Genomic DNA, 10,762 nt, shown 5'->3' on the forward strand with positions numbered 1-10,762 from the left:
TTTGGCAGCCTCCCTGTGTTTGTTTCTATGCATTAGGTAGAGCTGCTTTGACTTCCATGTCTTGATACTGTGGCCTAATGTAGTAGGTGTCCTAATGTAGTAGGTGTCCTGTAGGGTCCAGTGGCACAGTCTCCCCTATCACCTAAGCTGGGTACTCAAGGTGTGCCCTTGTGTGGGCTGAGTACACTCTCATCTTGTAGTTGATCCTTGGTTGCTGTTGGCAGATCAACGGGAGGGATTTACCCAGGCCAGTCAGCTGCAAGCATTGGCTGTAACCGCTGACCATCAACCTCCGCCCACCATGGAGAATCAGCTGTGCAGGGGCAGGGTGGTGGTGCTCTGACCTGGTCTGTAGCTGTCTGCTGGGTGCACTGGCCCTGGGGTTTCCCGGGTGATGTAGGCCAAGGTCATCTCCTACCTATGTTTCCCCCAGGGCCACCCTGCCTGAGCTATAAAGCAATTTGAGATGGCTGCTACCTGTGCTGGGCTTGGAGATTCCCAGTTGAAGCCAAGCTCTGAATCTAGGCTGGCTGCTTCTAGTACTGGGCCTGGGGATCACTGAGGCCAACTGTTGCTTGTTTGAGAGGATTTAGAAAGTGATGAAGCATGAGCCAAGACCAGCCATTCATACAGAAAAGCAGCTTGGGTGGGCCCATAAGTTGGGTGGAGTGGAGTCTCTGGGGATCTCCAAGTTGGGTCAAATAGTGTTAGTCAGGTTGATGGAGTCCTAGATATGGCACCAGTTTGCTGGCTCTGTAGGGGGAGGGTTCAGAAAAGGGTCAATGGCCTCTGCTAACCTTGATGTCAGACACTTCAGTTCCTCTCTGTATGCCATTGGTGCCTTTCAAGCTGCTACCCTGGTGCTGGAGCTCAGGGGGAGTGGGTTTGAGTAGGTAAGACTGTGTGTGGGTTCTTTAAGATGAATTGCTTGGGGCTTCAGCAGTTTCTTCCACTGAATCAATCCCCACTGGTTTTTGCAGCCAGAAGTTGTGGGGACTTATCTTCCTGGCACTGGATCCCTGGGCTAGGGGACCTACTGTGGGGTAGGGACTCCTGGCTCCCAAGATATCCCTCCTGAATTTTTATCCACCACACATGGATGAGGGACCAGCCTATTTCACATCTGCGCCACTCCTACCATCTGGATGGATGTGGTTTCTTTAATTCAATAGTTGTCAGGCTTCCATTCAACTCAATTTCTGACAGTTCTGAGTGATGGTTGTTCTATATTTTAGTTGTAATTTTGGTGTGGTTGTGTGAAGAGGTGAGCTGAGCTCTTGTTTACCTATGCTGCCATCTTAATATGGTGGTAATTTTCAAAATCAGCTATATCATGAACTTTTAAAGCCAACATCTATTGTTTATATTATCTAGATTGTATGTATCAGTTAGAGTCCTAACAAGAAACAGATGGCACACTCAAGTTGGGTAATTTGAGAAGAGTTTAATAAGGGACCATTTGTAAAAGTGGGCAGGGTATAGGGAAACCACTAGAGACAGAGCCAGTGAAACTGTGGGGCTCCATTACCACTCCTAGGTCCCAAAGAACCTGGAGACCAAGAGCTGCCTGATAGCTGTTAACTCTTGTGAAGGCACACAGCCAGCCTGAAGTGACCATGCCAGAAAGAAAATCAGAAACTACATATTCCAAACAGTTCTTCTACCTCCCTCTGATTTTCCTGGGGCTCTCCACAGGCAGCACCCACCAGAGGACACAGAAGCCTATAGGCAGAGTCCATAGAGTTCTGCCTCCGTGGCACAAAGCTGGTGGAGAAGGGTAAACGGATCCATAAGGCAAAGAGAGCATAGTTGGCATGTTATCTAACTCATATTCATAGCTGGACACATTTCATGTTCTTTCCTTTCTTGAATAACTCTTATTTGCCTTGGAGTTAATAATTGGCTCTTTTTCTTAAATTTTTTTTTTTTTGGTTTCTTATGCTTTAAATCTAGTGTTTATTATTACTAAAGTTATATAAACTCCTAAATAGTCAATCATTTCTACAAGGCTAATAAAAATAGTCCTCTAAAGCCCATTACCTCCATTTTCTACTCCCCCAAAACAACCTTTTGCTTCTCTCTTAAATGTTTCTTTTGGTATTTTCCTTCCTATCACCAAATAACATGCATATAGTGACAACTCTTGCATTGTGCAGTGTAGGCGTTATCTATTGATGACACAATTTGCAAAATGAAGAATTTCACTCCTTCACTAATTCCCCTCTTCCTTGCTTACCACAGACAGTCACACTTCCCATTCCCCAAGTCTCCCAATATAGATAATCATAATTTGGCTAAACCAATATTTATTCTTTATATTACTTTGGTTATGTCAATGTAATTCAGGGCTAAGCTGTGTTGTATCCCATGATTACTTTTCCTTGCTTGTTCTACTTCTTATTTTTCCTGGAATTAAATTTTAAATTAAATTTTCCTGGTTTTCTCATTTGTGTTGTTTCCTATATACTTCTTGAGGCAGGATAGTAAGGAGCTAGGGAAATTCCTGAGCAAGCAGAACAGGGAAACTGATGCACAAAAATCAAACAAGGCCAAACAGTTTGAGCAACTTGCAGCCAGCTGGTTAATCACAAGAACTTATTTCCCCTAACCAAGGACACTTGGGAGTGAATGGGTTGTACCTCTCCTCCCTAACCAGAAAATACATAATTTCAATCTCCCTGGCCTGGGAAATAAAGAACAAAGACCCAATTAATGTCATTTGTGTCAAGGACAAATGAAGTCAGGGAAACAAATAACGAAAACACCATTAAAAGCCAACAGACTCAAGATAAAAGTAAAACAGTATAGGAGACCAAAGACTATCCCCAAATCCCCTATGTGCTCATTTTAATCCATCAGCATATTAAAATGCAGCTAGAAAACTAATGAATGTTCTGCTAAAACCCTCCCCTAAGATTCTCAGCCGCAGAAAGAAGATTAAAAAAACCCTCAGAACAAAGATACAGCTAGGGCTCACCCTAGAGCATGCCCATGCCCCTTCCCAGGTATGAACTTTTTATTTCCTACCAAGGAGACTTGCAGCCAGGGGACTAGTGGGCAGCAGCAGCTTGATTTACCCCCTAATCCTGTCTCCAGGACCTCCTTTCTCTGACTTCCAGGTGCACTAACAGCAGGCCCACCTTGCCTCACTCCTTTCCTATAACCTTTCTAGGGAGCCAAAGGAGCCCTGCCTAGGTTCTCTCTTGCTATTTCTTCTATCCTAAGTCCTTCCTCTGTTTCACTGTCCCCAGCCTTAATAAACGTACTCTCAAAGTCACTTGGACTTGTGTTGTAAAATCTTTCCTACATGAAGTCAAGAACCAACACAACGGACTTCCGGCCAAGATGGAGGCTTAGACGGACATGCTAGGTCTCCCTCTACAACTAGAGAGGAATACAACTACTTCAAAACAAAGGATAACTAGAAATTCCAGAAAATAAAACTACACGGAAGCCCAACATATGAAGTTATAAACCAGCGGTGCCATTTGGGCAGGTAAGAGTTAAAGAGGGCAGTGCTGTTTGCGGTCGCACCTGAGACAGCGGCGGGGCGGCGAAAAATCCCGGCGGCAGTCAAGCCCCTGGCAGTGCGCGACCCCAGCACTGGGGAAAGCAGCCACCGCATCGCCTTGAACAGTGAGGCCCAGGGGGGGCGGGAGGACGGATCCCGGTCTCCTAGCGGAATAACTGTGTGAATCCATCTTGGACCCCCGCCCCCAAAGAAAGCACCACAGGGCTGCGAAATAGGTCGCAGACAGGCGCCGGTCGCTGATTTGTGATGCGTACGCAGGCACTGCCCCCTGCCCCCTATAGCCAGCCCAAGAAAACAAAACGCATCTGTCAAAATGAGGCAGACAACTATAGAAATCCCGGTGACACAACTCACCAGGCAACAGATAGAGAACCTGACAGATGAACAGATAAGAAACCTGTCAGAGGCTCAGTTCTGGGCCATTGTTATCAGGTGGCTTACAGAATTCACAAAAGAGCAGGAAAAAGATAAGAAAGAAGCGAAAAACATTCATAACGAAAGGAACAAAACCACATACGAGACAGATGGTGAGGAAAAAAAATCCAGAGTTCATTTCAACAAACTGGAATATGGAGAAGGAACAAGCAGTCAACCAATGCAGCGAGAGGAAATGGGAAGCAACAATGAGAGGATCAGAAACCTCTGGGACAGCTATAAAAGGCCCAACATAAGAATCATTGGTTTGCCAGAGAGTGAGGAAGATGAACTAGAACTTGAAAAATTGAGTGAAAATATAATAAAGGAGAACTTCCCAGACTTGGGGAAGGGAATAGACTTGCAGGTCCAGGAAGCAAGGAGAGTTCCCAAGAGACTGGACCCAGGGAGAACCACTCCAAGACACATTATAATCAAAATGTCAAAAATTAAAGATAAAGAGAGAATCTTAAAAGCAGCAAGAGAGAAGAAAAGAATTATGTACAAAGGGGTCCCAATTAGACTATCAGCTGACTTCTCAAGGGAGACCCTACAGGCAAGAAGGGACTGGCAAGAAATATTCAAAGTAATGAAAATCCAAAACCTACAACCACGAATACTCTATCCAGCGAAATTGTCATTCAGAATAGAAGGACAGAGAAAGTGTTTCCAGGACAAAATAAAACTGAAAGAGTTCATTAGATCCAAACCACTGTTATATGAGATGTTAAAGGGACTGGTTTAAAAAACAGAAGCTAGGGAGATGAAACAAAGGCAAACTAAACAGGCAACGAGAGTGGAAAAGGAACTGTGGGTACGGGAAGCATATTGGGGGGAGGTCAACAGGGAGGGGGAGTGGGGAGAGGGAGGGAGATGATATAGGAATTGGGGATCATGGTAGGAGGGAATGGAATAGACGGAGAGAGGTTGGGAGGAACTGTATGCACAACTAATGGACATAATCTAAAAGGGGGGGACAACTGGAGGGAGGGGGGCCACCGGGTGGAGGGGAGCAGAGGGAAGGGAAATTGGCACAAATGTAATATTTTAATCAATAAAACACATTAAAAAAAAAAAAAAAAAAAAAAAGAACCAACACAACACAAGCCAGCCTGGGGAAGACCTGCTCCTGGCCAGTGCCTGTCCAGTGACACATAATAAATTCATCCCCCAAATCTTCCTTTATTGTCTAAATCTCCTTTCAAAGTGTTCAAATTCACTGAGTATTCCATCAATTTTATCTTCTTGAAGAACTCTTTCCTGACTGACTCCAATTTATATCTATAGCTCCCTACTCCTGGGGTTCAGCTTTTGTCTTGGAATTTTCTTTCACTATAATCCTGGGAGTTTCTGTCACATCTCCCTTGGTTTCCATGTCTTTCTCTTTCTTGGTTCTATCCCTTGTATTGATGCAACAGTTTCAGTAGCTTCTGAAAATTGGGTACATGGGAGATAAATTTTGAGACTTTGTATATCTGAAAATGTTTAACATCTCCTCACATTAATTGATTGTTTTGAAGGTATAGAATTCCAGGCTGGAATTCATTTTCCTTGGCATTTTGAATTCTTCATTGTCTTCTAGGTTCCAAATATTGCTATTGATAAGTTCAGATTCATTCTGGTACATGACCCTATGTAACTATTTTTTTTTTCTGAAATCATATGAATTTTATCACAAAACAAGAAGTCTAAAAGTAGGGAAGTTTCAGGATTGGTTAGTTCATCAAAGGCCTAGGTGCTTTCCAGTTTATGCTCTTCCAACATTAGCTTGTCTGTAGGCTGCCTCCCCTCATGGTCATAAGATGGCTGCCACAGTTCCAGGCATCACTTCCAGACACTATACTATGTAACAGCAGCAGAATCATCTGTCTCTTTTGTGTCTTTTTAAAAGTGAAAAAACCTTTCCTAGAAATTCCTCACTGACTTTCTTGTGTCACAATCTGCCTTTCATTCAATCAGTGATAAAATGGAATGGGATTGCTCTGGCTTGGACAATCATGCTGGAGATAATGTCCCTTCTTCTGAGGAATAGATATCTGAACAAAATTAGGATTCTGTTAGCAGGTAAGGCGTGGGATGGTTGTTGGCTAGGCAACCAACAATGTCTGTTATAGCATGGTATCTGGTACACAGTAAGCATTTAATATATATATTAGCTATTGTTGTTGTTAACTCTTAATAGCTGTATGAACTTATTCAAATCACATACTTCCTAGAGTTCAAATCTCCTCATCTTTAAAATGTGGAGATTATCTGATTTGTTGAATGGTTATAAAATTAAAAGAAATGACAAATATAGAGTCTTTGGTACTTAATAAATGCTAACTTTTTATTATAGTTACATATAATTATTGACAGAGTACTTGGGCAGCAAGATGAGGTCTCTTAACAAAGTTAGTTGGCCCCAGCCTGGTGTAACTAACTTTTTCCCTGTAACTCACAAAATCTTTCCTTTGCTCCTTGCATTCTAAAACTTCATGATTATGTGCTTTGTTATAATTGGGTTTTTTTTTTTTTCTCAGCTCATATACAGTGAGCCCTTTCAATATGGAAATGCATTCTTCAAGTCAAGAGAAATTTTCTTGAATTATTTCATTGATGATTTCACCCTTCTATTTTCCACGTGTTCTTACTCTGAAACTCGTTATTTACATGTTGGACTTCCTGACTGACGCAATGATTTTATATATTTCATCTCCCATTTTCCACCTCTTTGTCTTTTTGCTCCATATTCTGGGAAATTTCCTCAACTCTAGCTTCTAATCTTCTTACTGAGTTTTTTATTTCTGGTATTCTATTTTTAATTTTTAAGAATTCTTTCCTATTCTTTAAATATTTTTTTTTCTTTTGGTTGCAATGTCTTCTCTTATTCTCAGAAAATGTAAAATACCAAAGATGGTATCTCTCAGCATAGTTTCCTCCAAGTTCTTTTTTTCCCCAATATTTTGGCCTCTGTTTTGAACCTTAGAGTTTCCTGAGATGTTTGGCAGTCTGCTCACATTTAATATGATAACCTAAAAACCTGATTGGAAGAGACCTTGGTGGGGGATACTGATTATGGATTTCACTGTAATCTAGTTAGCCTATTATATTGATATGAGGATATTTAGGTCTTTTGTCTTGGGCTGTCAGATTCTCAAGAAGTTTCCAATTCCCTGCCTGGAGAATATATATTTGACTTCAGTGGAGGTCATTTAGGAGAAGACGGCTGAGGTCTTCATGTTTAGTAAGCCTTCGCGTAAACCCTATTTTCAATATAGGCATAGGATCCCACTTTCGACAGTGCTTAATGTCCAAAGACCTTCTACCCTCCACAGAATACACCTCAGTATTGAGGTGGTGTGGAGGGAACAGTAGTTGCTTTGCTGATGTTGAAGATTTGGGTTTAAATTTTCTTCTAATACTAGTGCTGCCAGTTATTATGTTATTGTCTCCCAGCCCAACTCTTCTGTACTCAGCTTTGGAACGCTGTGGTGAGGACTCTGAAAAACCACAGTAATTTTGCCAGCTGTTCCCTATTAGGCTCTGCCCATAGAGGGCAACAGAGGGAAACTGGGAGGCTGGGGAAATGAGAAGAGCAAGCTACTTCCTGTTTTCTTCCTACTGCTGTGAGCAGCATCCAGCAATGCTTTGACTGCAGCAGCAGGTCCTTCCTGCAGCAACAGTTCAAGTGGGTTTGCGGTTTTTCCAACACTCATAGAACCAGCCTCGTCATGCCCCCATACCAGCCACACCAGCCCTAGCTGAGCAGCAACCCCTTCTGAGAGGTCTGGATCTGAGCCCCATGAGCCCCTCCTCCAAGCTTCTCGGTTCTAATAATTCCATCCTTTTTCTTTCAGCCCTGGGAGTGACATGCTGGAGTTCTCTTTTTACCCTTTTAGTTACCTAGTTAACAACTTTATGCCTAGTTAACAGTTCTTTATTATTTAATTCCTTCTGTTGAAATAACTGGTGTGGTTTCTGTCTCCTGACGAGATTCTGACTGATACACCCACTTTCAATGACACCTCTTCTTTTTTTCCCAGCCCCACTTATACCCCGCATTCAGAGAAATGGGTTCCCTCTAAATCCTGAGTCCTTCTGGAGTTTCACACCAGCAATTAGTTTGCTTCTTGGGATCCCTACCCTCTTGAGAAACTTAAAGAGTCAGCCTCTTCTGGTCTGCTGGGTCAGTAACTGCTTGTCCATCTGCTTTCTTGCTTCTGCAATTTTGTTGTTTTCTCTGTCAATCTCTTTGTCCCAGTAGAGTTTTGCTTTTTAAAAAAATCTTGTTTATTGTCATAATGAAATTTGGGGATGGAAACTCATTACTTTAAAAAAATAAGAACAAGAGACTAATTTTTAAAGGGAATGACAATAAATTTGGAGAAAATATTGCTACAAGAAGTCAGGGTGGTTGTTTCCACTGGGGAAGGAGAGTGGAGCAGAATCCAGGAGGTGAATGAGGAACTTCTTTTATTCTATTTGGAAATCCTATATGTGAGTTTTAATCATTCAGTGCATGATAAATTTCACAATTTTTGAACAGATAAACATGAGCATACAACTGCTATCAGGTAGTATGTATTCAGCTGCATAGAATAGAAACTTGACCACAAAGGTGAACCAAACAGGAGTATATTTTTCTCCCATAATAAAGTTTAGGGGAAGGCAGTCCAGGATTAGTACAATGTCTCCACGGTGCCATGGACACCTAGGCTCCTGTTAACTTTGGGTAAGATCATTCTTGGCTTTTGTCTTTAAGTTTCACAGACGGCTGCTTCACCTCTGAGTATCACATCCATATTCCAGGAAGAATGGCAAAGGACAAAGGGCAAAAAGCCAAAGAGACAAGCTGAGTTGGCTCCCTTTAGAAAGTGTTCCTTGTACACCTGAAACTTGTATTATATGTCAACTATATCTCCACTTAAAATAAATAATAAAGTTAAAAACAAAAGTGAAACCAGGTCCTTATATATTTAAATCATGATTAAAATTTATCTGTGATAAAATAAAAAGTAAAAACTAAAATCTGGAGAAAAGTGTATGAAAAAAAGGAGAGCATGTTGTGCTTAATAAAAGAAGTTTACATTTACGGATAACTAAAATGACTTCCCAGCCCACTGGTACTATTTCCAAAGTGTCCTTCCTCTCAGATTATTTACTGTAAATTATAGAATGAATGTGTGTGATTGTCTTACAAACTATGCTTGGCCCTGTGTCTTGGCTCTGTGTTGTAAACACAGAAGAGCAAAGGCGCTGTTATGACCAATATTAAGTCACAATATTAACTCAGACTTTGATCTTACCTGTTCATTGTCATATTTTAAAAGTTATTGTCATAAGCATTTTCAAAATTTGCATCTTTAAGTCTGCCTAAATGTATGCTCATGAAAACTGGAAAATAGAGTTCCAAGGAGTCCATTTTTTTCTTATAAACCCAAATCTATGTAGTACATACCCTCTCTTTGAATATTACTAGGGGGCAAATACAAACTTTATATACATATTTTGGTGTTCCTTTGAAATCTAAAAAATTAAAATAAAGAAAGCTTTCCTGAATGGCCCAGGCAGCAACTTTGTTCATTTCTCATATCCTAAGACTTTGTCACAGGCCAACCCAAACAAAGAAATCTGGAAAGGTGATATTTTTATCTTGGCACATTGTCACCCTGAACAAAACCAGGGCCATGTGAGGAAGGGTGATTTCTGAAGAGAAGTACTTGGAGAGGGCTATTGCCATGCTGCGAGTATCTCCTCCCTTGCCCAGGAGGAGGTAGAGAAGATGCACTCTGGGCAAAGTGGATAGTATGTAGGCAACTAACCATTTGCCACAGTTGACATAAGGATTCAAGTAGATAATATTTATAGAGCCCCTAGCACAGTGTCTGGCACAGAGTGATCACCCAATAAACCCAAACCTCTTTAAAAACTATTTATCCCTAGGTATCTGGCCCATTAAAGAGGAAAACAGCCCTGACAAGTGTGGCTCAGTTGGCTGGGTGTTGTCCCAGAAAGCAAAATGTCACTGGTTCGATTCCCGGTCAGGGCACCTGCCTGGGTTGCGGGTTCAGTCCCCAGTCAGGGTGTGTATGAGAGGCAATTGATCAATGTTTCTTTCTCATTTTAATGTTTCTCTCCCTTTCTTTCTCCCTGCCTTCCCTGCTCTCTAAAAATAAATAACATCTTTTTAAAAAGAGTAAAACAAAAAATGAACAAGAGAACCAAACAAATAATTTCAGTAATAATAAATATAGGAAACATTGCTGGTCTTTAATGCTTAGTGTTGCAGGTTTTTTCCCTAGTTTGTGGTTGCACATTGAAAGAGTATAACTTCTTCTGTGGAGAAAGTCTAATCCATAAGATGTACATGCAACTCAGTATGTGAGGAGAAACATAATGCATGTACCTTACTTCGCTGTAGCATACTTACAGCTTTCTTTTAGCTCTAGCTCCAGTCTGGAAAAGGGAATTCCCTCCACCTTTCCATCCTTTCTTTGATCACCTACTAACTCTATTTATAGTAACTCATTATCTTTTTCTGCACTAGAACCCTGTGTTCTCTCTCCTCTAATTGGTATTTATTTGGCTAATAAATGAGTATTAATAATGTTACAAAGAATAATATGGCACTAAAATGTTTTCTGTGTTAATTAGAATTCTTTTGGTTGCAAGGAGAGAATACTTATCTAAAACTGGCTTGAAAATAATGGTATTTATTAACTCATGTAATATGTCCAAAGGTAGGTGGTTCCAGAATTGTCTAATGCAGTGGTAGAACATTATCAAGAATTTAGGTGTTTTTTTTTTTTTTTTCCTTACTGTTTCCCTATCTTT

Source organism: Furipterus horrens, unplaced genomic scaffold (assembly GCF_987537825.1).
Source record: "Furipterus horrens unplaced genomic scaffold, mFurHor1.1.pri manual_scaffold_17, whole genome shotgun sequence".
Lineage (NCBI taxonomy): Eukaryota > Metazoa > Chordata > Mammalia > Chiroptera > Furipteridae > Furipterus > Furipterus horrens.